General features: G+C 40.3%; 1 long non-coding RNA gene across 1 annotated transcript in view; it reads left to right on the top strand.

Annotated features, from left to right (window-relative positions):
- The window catches only part of LOC135270406 (uncharacterized), a 71,691-nt gene that overhangs the window by 31,728 nt on the left and 23,552 nt on the right, over positions 1–16,411 (top strand). The gene's annotated exons all lie outside the window — the stretch shown is intronic.

The following is a 16,411-nucleotide window of genomic DNA, read 5'->3' as shown; positions in this document are numbered from 1 at the left end:
AATGCAGTGATCACTCACCCTCTGTGTTTTTGCTGGGAACTGCAATCCAGAGCTGTTCCTATTCAGCCATCTTGTCCCTTGGTTCAATTAGTAATTTTAAATTGAGACATGAAGAATTAATGGGATTTATCTTTGCAGAGGGTTGATGCTGAGACTATTATGCTGGGACCATAACATTTTTAACATTTATTGCATCTCTTAGCCATTATGTCACAGCAATACAGTTTGGGGATTTGGCCTCTCTTTCAGGATACATGCATATTGGTCTAAGTCACATTAGTAATTCCATACCCCTTGTCACACCTGGCATACTTCTGGTGACAGTGATTTGTTGAGCAACAGAGACCCCATGACTTAAATTGGCTCAGTCAAATTGAGGGCAAGAAATATTGTTTCATGGCTAGGGAAAAGACTCACTCTCTCTCTTCAACCAGACATGAACAAGGAAGCATGTTGCCACATTTTGCTAACAGCCATCTCATGCCTGTGAGAAGAATCTAGTTCAGGATGAAACAGAGGCTGTGGATGCACAACAGGGAACATAGAGAGCTGGGCCTTGGATGATGTTAATGAGGGAATGCATCTGCAAGTTCTGATGCCTGACCTGTCTCAGAGAAGCAGGGAGAGGAAGAATGTTCCAGACAGAACTAGTGAGGAAGGGCCATGTATTTGAGGAACATGAGACTGGTGTGGCTGGATTATTAACTTGGGGAAGAGTTTCCTGAGACAAAGATGAAGCATTGAGGAGAAACCAAATCATACAGGGGCTTGTAGGTCATACCGAGTATCAATTATGAACTTAATCTCTGGAATCAAGCAAACTTGGGCTCACCCAGCTCTATTTCCAGCTGGGTGATTTTGGAAATGCTACTTAATCTTATCTCTAAAGCTCAGTTTCCTCTCATATAAAAGGATGCTATGGAGTATCTTTTTCATTGTATTCTTGGGAAGATTAAATGAAGTATTGCAAATAACTTAGCAACATAGGAGCTCAACAAATGAAACAAAAAGCTATGACTATTATAGTTGCTACTGTCATTATTATTTTAGAGCAGAATTAATGTGAGATGATATTAACTATTATGATTTTGGACTTTCTGAAAGGTTAAGCAGAGAGGCATCATGGTCAGAGTTCCATTTGACAAAGTTCCCTCAGGCTGCAAAGTGAATAATACATTAGAGGGGGCAAGTAAAGAGGCAGGGAGATTGGATAGAAGGAGCTATTCAATATTTCAGGCAAAGATGTTGGAGGTTTGGACTAAAGTAGAGATGATAAAGATGTAGTGAAATAGATAGATTAGAGTTACTTAGGATGTAGAATTGCAGAATTTGGTAATTGAATATGAGGACTGAGGTACAGGGAAGAGACAAAGATGACTCTTAAATTTCAGGCTTGGTGCATTTATTAAGCCAGGGAACCTAGTAGGAGAAACAGGCTGTGTGTGAGTACCTGGGTAGATGGGTGGGTGGAGTAGATAACTTTCATTTTAAAAATGATAATTTTGAGTTACTTGTGAGCCTTCTAGGGCAGGGTTCCACAACTCCTGGGCCACAAACCATTACTGGATTGTGTATTGCTAGGCATTTGGCTACATAGCAGGAGGTGAGCAGCAGGTGAGTGAGCAAAGCTTTATCTGTATTTAAACTGTTCCCCATCACTTGCATTATCATCTGAGCTCTGCATCCTGTTGGCTCAGAGGGAGCTTTAGATTCTCATAGGAGCAAGAATCCTGTTGTGAACTGTGTGTGCTAGGGATCTAGGTTGCATGCTCCTTATGAGAATCTCATGTCTGATGATCTGTCACTGTGTCCCATCACCTCCAGATGGGTCCTCCTAGTTGCAGGAAAATAAGCTCAAGGCTCCTATGGATTCTAGCTTATGGTGAGTTGTATAATTATTTCATTATATATTACAATTTAATAATAATAGAAAGTGCACAGTAAATATAATGAGCTTGAATCATCCTGAAAACATCCCTCCTGACCTAATCTGTGGAAAAATTGTCTTCCACAAAACCAGTCCCCAGTGACAAAAAGCTGGGGACTGATTTAGGGGAAATGCCGAGTCAGCAGTTGCATATATATGTCTAGACTTTAGAGGTAAGGTCTAGTCCAGTAATATAATTTTGGCTGTCAATACATAAATGATCAACACTGGACACATAGGAGTGGATAAAAATCGGGAGGAGAAAAACATCCAGGAGTGACTCTAGAGGCAGTATAAAGATTGAAGACCAGTCAGTGAATCAGAAACAGTGAATTTGGGTGCAGATAATTAGACTAATTAAGACTGACTTGAATAATAAAAGGTTATGTAATGAAAAAGCCCAATGGAAACACTGGCTTCAGAGTTGATTCGATTCAGCAGTTGTTTAATGATGCCATACATTTTCTAATTTATTTCCATTTCTGGGCACTGCCTTATGTGGTATTAGCTTCCTCCTAAGGCTGACTCCTTTACCTAGTTGTTGTGAGATGGCTGTCTACAATTTCCAAGGCTAATATTCCCTTTTCTACACTGAGAAAGGAGAATCTGATTGTTGATGTCTCAGTGGAAGGAGAAGGCTTTTCTCTTGGAAACTTCTAATGAAGCCTTTCTTTATGTTGACCAGAATTGGGTCACATACCCTGCTCTGAAACAAAATTTGCTAATCCTCAGAATGGGATTATTCTGATGAATGTGAAGCACATAAAACACAAACATCGAGAATGGAGTCAAGTTCCACACTGTTTGTTGACCATGACAGTGAAGCCTGAGACCCCAATATCTAGACAATACTGATTTTGTTAAGAAAACAAAGTTTCTTGTCCTCTGAGGAGGTAATCACAATGCCCACTAGAATCAAGCAGTAGAGAAGACTGGGAGATGGCTTGTGATTGGAAAAAGAAATAAAGAGAGCACAGTGCTTTGTGTTCCAGGATGGAAGGAGTGGTCTACTGGGACAGACACTGCTGAGAGTCTAAGCAAGCCGAGAAGAGAAAGGGAATGGCTGGTGAGCTTAGTAGGATGGGAAGCCTCATAAGGAGCAAAGGGAGGTAACATAATGGAGCCAGAGAGTATAGATTGACAACTTTTAGAGAAGCTGGGTAAAAAGGAATAACGTGTGGTGGAGGGAGCTTTTTGTTTACTTGTTTATATGCTTGTTTTGAAGATAGTAGAAACTTTAGCATACTCAAAATCTTATTGACACAATCTAGTTTAAAGGGAGAGGCTTTATATGAGTAAGGCAACATGCTTTTGAATATTACAATATACCACATTGCTGGATCAGTATCCCTTAACATTCTGTCAGATTCCATCATGACATGGTAAATTTTAGTTTTGAATATGGTAAGTTTGAGTTACCTGTCAGCCCATCTAGGGGAAAATGCTTAGTCAGCAGTTGGAGATTTTTTTTATATATATAGACTTTAGTGACAAGGTCTGTTCTAGGGATATAATTTTGACAGTCAACACTGGAGAAATGGGGATGGATAAAAATTGGGAAGAGAAAAATAACCAGGACTGACCCTAGAGGAAATGTAGATTCTGAGGTAGAGGGAAGAGACAAATTGTCTTCACATTCTGTTTGACCAATTCCATTATATCAGTAAGTGTCCTTCATCATAGCAAAGGTATTTGTCTGAGAGGTGTGTGAAGAGTTCAAGAATCCGATGTGTGCTGTGGCACACCTGTTGTCAGGAGGTAAGAGGGATGGGCTTCTGGACCTGGAGGGAAGGATTGCCTTTGGGTAGCAGGCCTGCCTCCTCCATTGTGATGAGATGAAAAGGGAATGAGTTTGACCATGCACAGTTGAGGAGTGGAGCTCTTACTGGTGATTCATATTTTATCTAAACAGGGAGGTGTCTGCTGCTGAGTGATGAGACAGAAAGGAATTCAGAGATTTGAGAAACATGGAGCAGTTTTGCAATTATCATGGCAGAGGATATGGGAATAAGATGGCCAGAGAAATACAATAGGATTATTAGGCAGTGAGGCCATCGTGGAAGAAGTTGAAGATTTTGAATTTATAGAGGTATTGATTTTCCTGGCTGTGCAATTTTCTTCAGGCATATTTAGCTGCCCATGTTAAGGAATGAGGAAGTTGAATAGTCAGATATGTTAGGATCTAATGAAAAGAGAGGTTAATAGGATTTGAGGAATAACTAAGAAGAATGACTTAAATGAAAAGCCCTGCAATCTAAGCTTGATATTGAGAAAGTGAAAGCAGGATAGGCTAAAATATTTGGAGAAAATAGGGAGTCCACTGGCGGAGGTCTCACTGTGGCTAGAAAATAGTTGCAGTGGTACTGATTTAGTTAGCAAGAGGGAAGGATGAGCAGAAAGATCAGAAAACAAAAAGAATCTAAATTAGTGATTTTGGCTATAGAGAACTTTCAGTTATTGACATATTCTATGTGTGACTCTCAGAGACTGGCTTGAGTAAGATGGTGGCAAAGTTCATGGGAGATGAGGAAAGTCAGAACTGAGATGATCTGGTTGCTAAAGGGGCAGCTTTGGATGTTGGAGACCCCAAAGATGATGGCAGGAGACAGATACAAAGATTTCAAGTGCATATCACCAAGGCTGGCCCTGAGTAACATAACAAAAATGCAAAGATCACTGAATCCAAAGTCCAGGAGCTGAGTTTTTGTCCCATCTCAGTTACTAACTATCAGTATGACTTTGGGAAAGTTGCCAAATGCCTACACATCTTAGTTTGCTCATAGAACATGAGGGAACTGCTTGGCTAAGCCTGCTTCCCAATACAGAGATGCTGCTATTCTATGATTGTATTATATCCACCTGTTGGAGTTTGAGTGAACCATACACTCCTTCTCTCAAGGTTTTGGCAGATTGGAAAATAAACATAAGAATATGAAACCAAAATAATAGCTTCAATATGAGTAAAGCTGGAATATAGAATGCAGCTTGACCCACGGTCCAAAAGATTCATCTTAGTCCTTGTGCCCTGAATTGCATTTACAGACCTAGTCTTGGCAAAGCAGCTGGACAAGCATTGGCTTTAACCCTGCAGGGGCAGGCCTTTGCCCAACAGGCTCACAGTGGGGAGAACAGGTAGGCACTTGTAGCTGCAGGCAGACCATCTCTTTAAAGAGAGGAGGGCAAAAACAATAAAAGAGACCACACATGGGCAGTGGTTGCTGACACATTGTCCCCTGTCTGATAGAGGAAAAGTCTGCTCCTAGATTTGATTGATTTTCCTCCATAAGAAGAATGAATGAAAGGAGGAAAGAAGGATAAAGTTTCTTTCCATCAACACCAACTTAATGGAAGTGTGACAAGAACTTAGAGAAAAGAAAAAAAAAAAAAACACTTCCTCCTTTACAGTACACAGGCAAGCAACTCAAAATAGTTTTAAATTAGATTTATGCAGTTGTACATATGTGTGAGAAATATGCAGAATTAACACGGAGAAAAAGTTCCTTAAATGGTGACAGGGTTCCAAGAACACTTTTCCATAGTTTTACAAATGTTCCATTTATAACTTGGATTCAAGTCAGAATTACAAGGTTTCTAAGCAACATAACTAGAGAAAGTAAACAGGCTTTAGTCATTTTAAAATAAATTAAAATAAACAGATTCTATGTTACTCTAACTCTGCCCAGGTTAGCTGAGGCACAGATCACATTTCTGGTGACCCACTTCAGTGCCTTTAACAACTGCAACAATCACAATGAAAACAGGCTGCAAGGAAGTGAGAAACAAATACAAGGTGAGTGTTTGATCGTAGTTTTTTGGTCACCTCCTCTCAGTGATACTCTGTTAAGCTGACATCTTTGCTCCTCTGAGACTTTAATAGGATTAAGGCAACAGCCAAATGGATGATAAATCCTAGAGCAATGGCAGTTACTCCTGAATACTGGGGAAGGCTGCACAGACCCTGCTTTGCTCATGGAAGTAGGCTAGCACTTGTTTTTTTTTTTTGAAATAGAGTTTCACTCTGCCACCTAGGCTGGAGAGCAGTGGCACAATCTCAGCTCACTGAAGCCTCCACCTCCCAGGTTCAAGCGATTCTCCTGTCTCAGCCTCCCTAGTAGCTGGGACTACAGGCACGTGCTACCATGCCTGGCTAATTTTTTGTATTTTTAGTAGAGACGGAGTTTCACCATGTTAGCCAGGATGGTCTCGATCTCCTGACCTCGTGATCCACTAAGGCTTTTCAGCCCACCAAAGTTCTCCTGTTCTGTGTGTTGAAAAGCCTTAGTGAGCTGCCTAAACAGGGCAGAACAGCAACTTTGGCCGGCTGGTGCTGGGGCTGCAGCAGAGATCTAGGCAGAAGCACTGGTTGACATCAAGAAAGCCAAAAAACCAGTGGGATGGAGCTACCCACTCCCCCCACCCCCAGTAAGAAGGGAAATGGAATGCAGGGAAACAGCTCAAGCAGCAGGATGGGTCCCCACACCACACAAAGCCCAGCAGGCCAAAAAACTCTCACTCCAGAGTTAGGCACCCAGAAAGTCAGTTAGAGAGCGACCAGGAACGATCCAGCTCGGCAGGTGGAAGGGAAGCCACCATTGCAGAAGCCGGCCTAATTTTCCTGAGTAAATAAAACACGCAGCAGCTCCACTGAATCTGTGGCAGCCAAGCAGCGCCTCTGCAGGCAAACAAAGGAAAGGCCACCTCCCCAAGCAGCTACGTGAGATCAAAACTGTGTAAATCCAAGAGATGGGGAGAACTAGCACAAGTAGAATGAAACCATCAAAAACCAGAACGTCTCCCCCCACCACAAGATTACAACTCCTCACCAGCAAGGGAACAGAGCAGGATGTAGTAGAAATTTGGTGAATTGACAGAAGCAGGCTTCAGAAGGTGGGTAATAATAAACTTCTCTGAGTTAAAGGAACATGTTCTATCCCAATGCAAAGAAACTAAATACCTTGAAAAAAGGTTAGATGAAATGCTAACTAGAATAATCAGCTTAGAGAAGAGCATAACTACTTGATGGAGCTGAAAAATACAGCACAAGAACTTCATGAAGCATACACAAGTTTCAATAGCTGAATAGGTCAAGGAGAAGAAAGGATATCAAAGATTGATGATCAACTCAATGAAATAAAACAAGAAAGCAAGAAAAGAGAACAAACAGTTAAAAGAAATGAACAAAGCCTTAAAGAAATATGGGATTACATGAAAAGACAATCTACACCTCATCGGTGTACTGCAAGATGAAGGAGAGAATGAATCCAAGCTGGAAAACGCTCTCCAGGATATTATCCAGGAGAACTTCCCCAACCTAGCAAAGCAGGCCAACATTCAAATACAGGAAATACAGAGAACACCACGATACTCCTCTAGAAGAGCAACCCCAAGGTGCATAATTGTCAGGTTCACCAGGGTTAAAACAAAAGAAAAAATACTAGAGGCAGCCAGAGAGAAAGGTCGTGTCACCCACAAAGGGAAGCACATCAGACTCACAGCGGATCTTTCGGCAGAAACCCTATAAGCCAGAAGAGAGTGGGGACCAATATTCAACATCCTTAAAAAAAAGATCTTACAATCTAGAATTTCATATCCAGCCAAACTAAGCTTCATAAGTGAAGGAGAAATGAAATCCTTTATAGACAAGCAATTGCTGAGAGATTTTGTTACTACCAGACCTGCCCTTCAAGAGCTCCTAAACATAGAAAGGAAAAACCAGTACAGCCACTACAAAAAAGAACCAAATGGTAAAGACCAATGATGCAATGAAGAAATTATACAAACCAAAGGGCAAAACAACCAACCAGTAATAAAATGGCAGGATCAAATTCATACATAACAATATTAACATTAAATGAAAATGGACTACATGCCCCAATCAAAAGACACAGACTGGCAAATTGGATAAAAAGCCAAGAACCATCAGTGTACTGTGTTCAGGAGACCCATCTCATGTGCAAAGACACACATAGAATCAAAATAAAGGGATGGAAGAAGATTTACCAAGCAAATGGAGAGCAAAAAAAAAAAAAAAAAGCAGAGGTGGCAATCCTAGTCTCTGATAAAATGGACTTTAAACCAACAAATATCAAAAGAGACAAAGAAGGGCATTACATAATGGTAAAAGGATTAATGCAACAAGAAGAGCTAGTGATCCTAAATATACACACACCCAAAACAGGAGCACCTAGATATATAATGCAAGTCCTTAATGACCTACAAAGAGACTTAGACTCTGGCACAATAATAGTGGGAGATTTTAACACTCCACTGTCAATATTAGACAGATCAATGAGACAGAAAATCAACAAGGAAATCCAGGACTTGAATGCAGATCTGGACCAAGCGAACTTAATAGACATTTACAGAACTCTTAACCGAAATCCACAGAATATACATTCTTCTCAGCGCCACATCACAGTTACTCTAAAAACGACCACATAATTGGAAGTAAATCACTCCTTAGCAAATGCAAAAGAACGGAAATCAGCTAGCTGAATAGGAACAGCTCCAGAGTGCAGTTCCCAGTGAGAGCGGCACAGAGGTTAAGTGCTCACCACATTTCCAAACAAGTTTTCACTGCCCACAGATCAGGAGATTCACAGGCCGAAAAGCACCAGTGTGGCGGTTTCAGCCAATGCCGTGTCGGTGCACAGAAACTTATACAAATCTGGGCTGCCTTTTCAGCTGGCACCTGGAATGCCTGGGAGACAGAGCCACCCATTCAACTGAAAGGGAGGGGGCTAAGACAGGGAGCCAGGGGATATGGCTCGGTGGGTACCACCCCCACAAAACAAGCAATCTGAAATGCTCTGGATTGAGAGTTTCGCAGCAAGTGCAGCTGGACCCAGGACTGTCCAGCTCAGGGTGGGGAAAGGGAGCCCCCCACTACCAAGGCAGTCCTCCACTACCGAGGCATTTCACACAGCAGCAGGGCAGAGCCCACAGAAGCTCAGTAACACCTCTGCTGGCAGACTGTGACTAGACTACTCCGTGTGGGCAGGGCATCTATAAAAAAAAGCAGCAGCACAACAGGGACGTATAAATAAAGCTGATCTTCCCAGGACAGAGCACCTGGGAAATGAGGCAATTATGAGTTCAGCTGTAGCAGACTTAAACGTACCTGTCCAGCAGCTCTGCATGGAGTAGTGGAGCTCCCAGCACAGCACTTCAGCTCCTATAAGGGACAGACTGTCTCCTCAAGCAGCTCCCTGACTTCTGTATACCCAAAGAGACACCTCATATAGGGGAGATCAGGGTGACATTGGTTGGGTACCCTTCTGGGATGAGGATAGCAGAGGAAGAAACCTGCGGCAACCGTTGCTGTTCTGCAACCCCCACGGTCAATCCCCAGGCAAGCAGGGTCTGGAGTTGACCTCTGGCAGTCCTGCAACAGAGAAGCCTGACTGTTAGAAGGAAAACTAAGAAGCAGAAAGAAATAGCTTCAACATCAATAAAAAGGACATCCACTCAGAGACCCCCATCTGAAAGTCACCAACTACAAAGACCACAGGTAGATAAAACCACTAAGATGGGAAGAAACCAGCACAAAAAGGAGGAAAACATCAAAAACCAGAATGTCTCTCCTCCTCCAAGTGATCACAACTCTTCACCAGCTAGGGATCAAAGATGGATGGAGAATGAATCTGATGAATTGACAGAAACAGGCTTCAGAAGGTGGGTAGTAACAAACTTCTCAGAGCTAAAATAACATGTTCTAACCCAATGCAAAGAAACCAAGAACCTAGAAAAAAGGTTAGATGATATGCTAACTAGGATAAACAGCTTTGAGAAGAATATAAACGCCTTGATGGAGCTGAAAAAAACAGCATGAGAACTTCACGAAGCATATACAAGTTTCAATAGCTGAATTGACCAAGCAGAAGAAAGGATATCAGAGACTGAAGATCAACTCAATGAAATAAAATGAGAAGGCAAGATTAGAGAAAAAAGAGTGAAAATAAATGAACAAAGCCTCCGAGAAATATGGGATTATGTGAAAAGACCTAATCTACATTTGATAGGTGTACCTGAATGTGACAGAGAGAATGAATCAAAGCTGGAAAACACTCTTCAAGATATTATCGAGGAGAACTTCCCCAACCTAGCAAGGCAGGCCAATATTCAAGTCCAGGAAATTCAGAGAACACCACAAAGATATTCCTCAAGAAGAGCAACAAGGCATATAATCGTCAGATTCACCAGGGTTGAAATGAAGGAAAAAATGCTAAGGGCAGCAAGAGAGAAAGGTTGGGTTACCCACAAAGGGAAGCACATCAGACTCACAGCGGATCTCCCAGCAGAAACTCTACAAGCCAGAAGAGAGTGGGGGACAATATTCAACATCCTTAAAGAAAAGAACTTTCAACCTAGAATTTCATATTGAGCCAAACTAAGCTTCATAAGCAAAGGAGAAAGAATGCTTTATGGACAAGTAATTGCTGAGAGATTTCATCACCACCAGGCCTACCTTACGAAAGCTCCTGAAAGAAGCGCTAAGCAATGAAAGGAATAATCCATACCAGCCACTCCAAAAACATACCAGATGGTAAAGATCATCTACACAATGAAGAAAATGTGTCAACTAGCATCAAAATGGCAGAATCAAATTCACACATAACAATATTAACCTTAAATGTAAATGGACTAAATGCCCCAATCAAAAGACACAGACTGGCAAATTGGATAAAAAGTCAATACCAAAGGGTGTATTGTATTCAGAAAATGCATCTCACATGCAAGAACACGCATAGATTAAAAATAAAGGAATGGAGGAAGATTTATCAAGAAAATGGAGAGAAAAAAAAAGCAAGAGTTGCAGTCCTAGTCTCTGATAAAATAGACTTTAAACCAAAAAAGATCAAAAGAGACAAAGAAGGGCATTACATAATGGTAAAGGATCAATGCATCAAGAAGAGCTAACAATCCTAAATACATATGCACCCAATACAGGAGCACGCAGGTTCATTAAGTAAGTTCTTAATGACATACAAAGAGACTTAGACTCCCACACAGTAATAGTGGGAGACTTTAACACTCCACTGTCAATATTAGATCAACAAGACAGAAAATTAACAAGGAGATCCAGGACTTGAACTCAGATCTGGACCAAGTGGACCTAATAGACATCTACAGAAATCTCCACCCAGATCCAAAGAATATACAGTATTCTCAGCACCACATCACACCTACTCTAAAATTGACCACATAATTGGAAGTAAATCACTCCTCAGCAAATGCAAAAGAATGGAAATCATAACAAACAGTCTCTCAGACCACAGTGCAATCAAATTAGAACTTAGAATTAAGAAACTAACTCATAATGGCACAACTTCATGGAAACTGAACAACTGGTTCCTGAATGTCAACCGGATAAACAAGAAATGAAGGCAAAAATAAAGATGTTCTTTGAAAAAAATGAGAACAAAGACACAATGTACCAGAATCTCTGGGACACATTTAAAGCACTGTCTAGAGGGAAATTTATAGCAATAAATGACCACATGAGAAGCAAAGAAAGATGTAAAATTGACACCCTATTGTCAAAATTGAAAGAGCTAGAGGAACAAGATAAAAAAAACTCAAAAGCTAGCAGAAGACAAGAAATAACTAAGATCAGAGCAGAACTGAAGGAGACAGAGACACAACCCTCCAAAAAATCAATAAATCCAGGAGCTGGTTTTTTGAAAAGATGAACAAAATAGACCACTAGCCAGACTAATAAAAAAGAAAAGGGAGAAGAATAAAATAGATGCAATAAAAAATTATAAAGGGGATATCACCACTGACTCCACAGAAACAAAAATTACAATCAGAGACTACTACAAACAACTCTATGCACATAAACCATTAAACCTGGAAGAAATGGATAAATTCCTGGACACTTGCACCCTCCCAAGCCTAAACCTGGAAGAAGTTGAAACCCTGAACAGACCAATAACAAGGGCTTAAGTTGAGGCAGAATTTATAGCCTACCAACCAAAAAAAGTCCAGATCCAGATGGGTTCACAGTCGAATTCTACCAGATGTACAAAGAGGAGCTGGTACCATCCCTTCTGAAACTATTCCAAACAATTCAAAAAGAGGGAATCCTTCCCAAATCATTTTATGAGACCAACATCATCCTGATACCAAAACCTGGCAGAGACTCAACAAAAAAAGAAAACTTCATGCCAATATCCACGATGAACATCGATGCAAAAATCTTCAATAAAATACTGGCAAACCAATTGCAATAGCACATCAAAAAGCTTATCCATCATGATCAAGTAGGCTTCATTCTGGGGATACAAGACTGGTTCAACATACGCAAGTCTATAAACATAATCCACTACATAAACAGAACCAAAGACAAAAACCACATGATTATCTCAGTAGATGCAGAGAAGGTCTTTGACAAAATTCAACAGCCCTTTATGCTAAAAACTCTCAATAAACTAGGTATTGATGGAAAGTATCTCAAAATAGTAAAAGCTATTTATGACAAACCCACAGCCAATATCATACTGAATGGGCAAAAACTGGAAGCATTCCCTTTGAAATCTGGCACTAGGCAAGGATGCCCTCTCTCACCACTCCTATTCAATATAGTATTGGAAGTTCTAGCCAGAGAAATCAGGCAAGAAAAAGAAATAAAGGGTATTCAATTAGGAAAGGGGAAAGTCAAATTGTCTCTATTTGCAGATGACATGATTGTATATCTAGAAGACCCCATCGTCTCAGCCCCAAATCTCCTGAAACTGATAAGCAACTTCAGCAAACTCTCAGGATACAAAATCAATGTGCAAAAATCACAAGCATTCCTATACACCAGTAACAGACAAACAAAGAGCCAAATCATGAGCAAACTCCCATTTACAATTGCTACAAAGAGAATAAAATACCTAGGAATACAATAAACAAAGGAGGTAAAAGATCTCTTCAAGGAGAACTACAAACCACTGCTCAAGGAAATAAGAGAGGACACAAACAGATGGAAAAACATTCCATGTTCATGGTTAGGAAGAATCAATATCATGAAAATGGCCATACTGCCCAAAGTAATCTATAGATTCAATGCTATCCCCATTAAGCTACCAATGACTTTCTTCAACAAACTGGAAAAAAACCTTGAAATTCATATGGAACTAAAAGAGCCCACATAGACAAGACAATTCTAAGCAAAAAGAACAAAGCCAGAGGCATCACGCTACCTGATTTCAAACTATACTACAAAACTACAGTAATCAAAACAACACAACACTGGTACCAAAACAGAAATATAGACCAATGGAACAGAACAGAGCTCTCGTAGGCAATACCACACATCTACAACCATCTGATCTTTGACAAACCTGACAAAAACAAGCAATGGGGAAAGGATTCCCTGTTTAATAAATGGTGTTTGGAAAACTGGCTAGCCATGTGCAGAAAGCAGAAACTGGAACTGTTCCTGACACCTTACACTAAAATTAACTCCAGATGGATTAAAGACTTAAATGTAAGACCTAACACCATAAAAACCCTAGAAGAAAACCTAGGCATAACCACTCAGGACATGGGCATAGGCAAGGAGTTCATGGCTAAAACACTAAAAGCATTGGCAACAAGAGCCAAAATAGACACATGGGACCTGATTAAACTCCAGAGCTTCTATATAGCAAAAGAAACAATCATTAGAGTGAATCAGCAACCAACAGATTGGGAAAAAGTTTTTACAATCTACCCATCTGAGAAAGGGCTACTATCCAGAATCTATAAAGAACTAAAACAGATTTACAAGAAAAAAACCCATCCAAAAGTGCGTGAAGGATATGAACAGACACTTTTCAAAAGAAGACATATATGAGGCCAACAAACATATGAAAAAATTGCTCATCATCACTGATTATTAGACAAATGCAAATAAAAACCACATTGAGATACCACCTCATGCCAGTTAGAATGGCGATCATTAAAAAATCTGGAGACAACAGATGCTGGAGAGGATGTGGAGAAATAGGAACAATTTTACACTGTTGGTGGGAGTGCAAACTAGTTCAACCACTGTGGAAGACAGTGTGGTGATTCTCCAAGGACCTAGAAATAGAAATTCCATTTGACCCAGCAATCCCATTACTGGGTATATACCCAAAGGATTATAAATCATTCTATTATAAGGACACATGCACACGTATGTTCATAGCTGCACTGTTTACAATAGCAAAGACCTGGAACCAACCCAAATGCCCATTGACAATAGACTAGACAAGGAAAATGTGGCATATATACACCATGGAATACTATGCAGCCATAAAAAATGATGAGTTCATGTCCTTTGCAAGGACATGGATGAATCTGGAAACCATCATTCTCAGCAAACTGACACGAGAACAGAAAATCAAACACTGTGTATTCTCACTCATAGGTGGGTGTTCAACAATGAGAACACATGGACACAGGGAGGGGAGCATCATACACTAGGGTCCATTTGGGGGGTAAAGGAGGGATAGCAGAGGGGCATGGGGAAGTTGGGGAGGGATAGCATGGGGAGAAATGCCAGATGTAGGTCATGGGGAGATGGAGGCAGCAAACCACATTGCCATGTGTGTACCTAGGCAACAATTCTGCACTATCTGCACATGTACCCCAGAACCTAAAGTACAATAAAAAAAAAAACAACAGAAATCATAACAGTCTGTCAGACCACAGTGCACTCAAATTAGAACTAGCATTAAGAAACTAACTCAAAACTGCACAACTTCATGGAGACTGAACAACTGGCTCCTGAATGTAGAATGGATAAATAATGAAATGAGGCAGAAATAAAGATGTTCTTTGAAATCAATGAGAACTAAGACACAACATACCAGAATCTCTGGGACACATTTAAAGCAGTGTCTAGAGGGATTCATAGCAATAAATGCTCACATGAGGAGCAAGGAAATGTCTAAAATCTACACCCTATTATCAAAATTGAAAATGTTAGAGGAGCAAGATCAAAAAAACTCAAAAACTAGCAGAAGACAAGAAATAACTAAGATCAGAGCAGAACTGAAGGAGATAGAGACACAAAAAACCCTTCAAAAAATCAACAAATCCAGAAGCCGATTTTTTCAAAAGATCAACAAAATAGACAGACTGCTAGCCAGACTAATAAAAAAGAAAAGAAAGAAGAATCAAATAGATTCAATAAAAAATGATAAAGGGGACATCACCACCGATTCCACAGAAATACAAACTACCATCAGAAATTACTACAAACAACTCTATGCACTCTCCCAAGACTAAACCAGGAAGAAGTTGAATCCCTGAATAGACCAATAACAAGGGCTGAAGTTGAGGCAGCAATTAATAGCCTACCAACTAAAAAAAGCCCAGGTCCAGATGGGTTTACAGCTGAATTCTACCAGATGTACAATGAGAAGCTGGTATCAATCCTTCTGAAACTATTCCAAGCAATACAAAAGGAGGGAATCCTCCCCAACTCATTTTATGATACCAACATCATCCTAATACCGAAACTGGGCAGAGATGCAACTAAAAAAGAAAACTTCAGGCCAATATCCATGAGGAACATTGATGCGAAAATCTTCAATAAAATACGGGCAAACAGAATGCAACAGCAAATCAAAAAGCTTATTCATCATGATCAAGTAGGCTTCATCCCAGGGATGCAAGGCTGGTTCAACATATGCAAATCTATAAATGTAATCCATCACGTAAACGGAACCAAAGACAAAAACCACATGATTATCTCAATAGATGCAAAAAAGGCCTTCTACAAATTCAACGGTGCTTTATGCTAAAAACCCTCAATAAACTAGGTATTGATGGAATATATCACAAAAAATAAAAGCTATTTACCACAACCCACAGCCAATGTCATACTGAACAGGTAAAAACTGGAAGCATTCCCTTTGAAATCTGACACAAGACAAGGATGCCCTCTCTCACCACTCCTATTCAATATAGTACTGGAAGTTTTAGCCAGAGCAATCAGGCAAGAAAAAGAAATAAAGGGTATTCGATTAGGAAAAGAGGAAGCCAAATTGTCTCTATTTGCAGATGACATGATTGTATATTTAGAAGACCCCATCGTCTCAGCCCCAAATCTCCTGAAACTGATAAGCAACTTCAGCAAAGTCTCAAGATACAAAATCAATGTGCAGAAATCACAAGCATTCCTATGTACCAATAACAGACAGCCAAATCAAAAGTGAACTCCCATTCCCAATTGCTACAAAGAGAATAAAATACCTAGGAATACAACTAACAAAGGATGTAAAGGACCTCTTCAAAGAGAACTACAAACCACTGCTCCATGAAATAAGAGAGGACACAAACAGATGGAAAAACATACCATGCTCATGGTTGGGAAGAATCAACATTGTGAAAATGGCCATACTGCCCAAAGTAATTTATAGTTTCAATGCTATCCCCATCAAGCTACCAATGACCTTCTTCACAGAACTGGAAAAAACCACTTCAAACTTCTTATGGAACCAAAAGAGAGCCCGCATAGCCAAG

The sequence above is a fragment of the Aotus nancymaae genome, unplaced genomic scaffold (assembly GCF_030222135.1).
Source record: "Aotus nancymaae isolate 86718 unplaced genomic scaffold, 86718_ANA_hifiasm-v0.15.2.pri h1tg000062l, whole genome shotgun sequence".
In the NCBI taxonomy this organism is placed as follows: domain Eukaryota; kingdom Metazoa; phylum Chordata; class Mammalia; order Primates; family Aotidae; genus Aotus; species Aotus nancymaae.
Note: the sequence above shows the minus strand (reverse complement) of the source record. Positions and strands in the feature narration are given on the sequence as shown.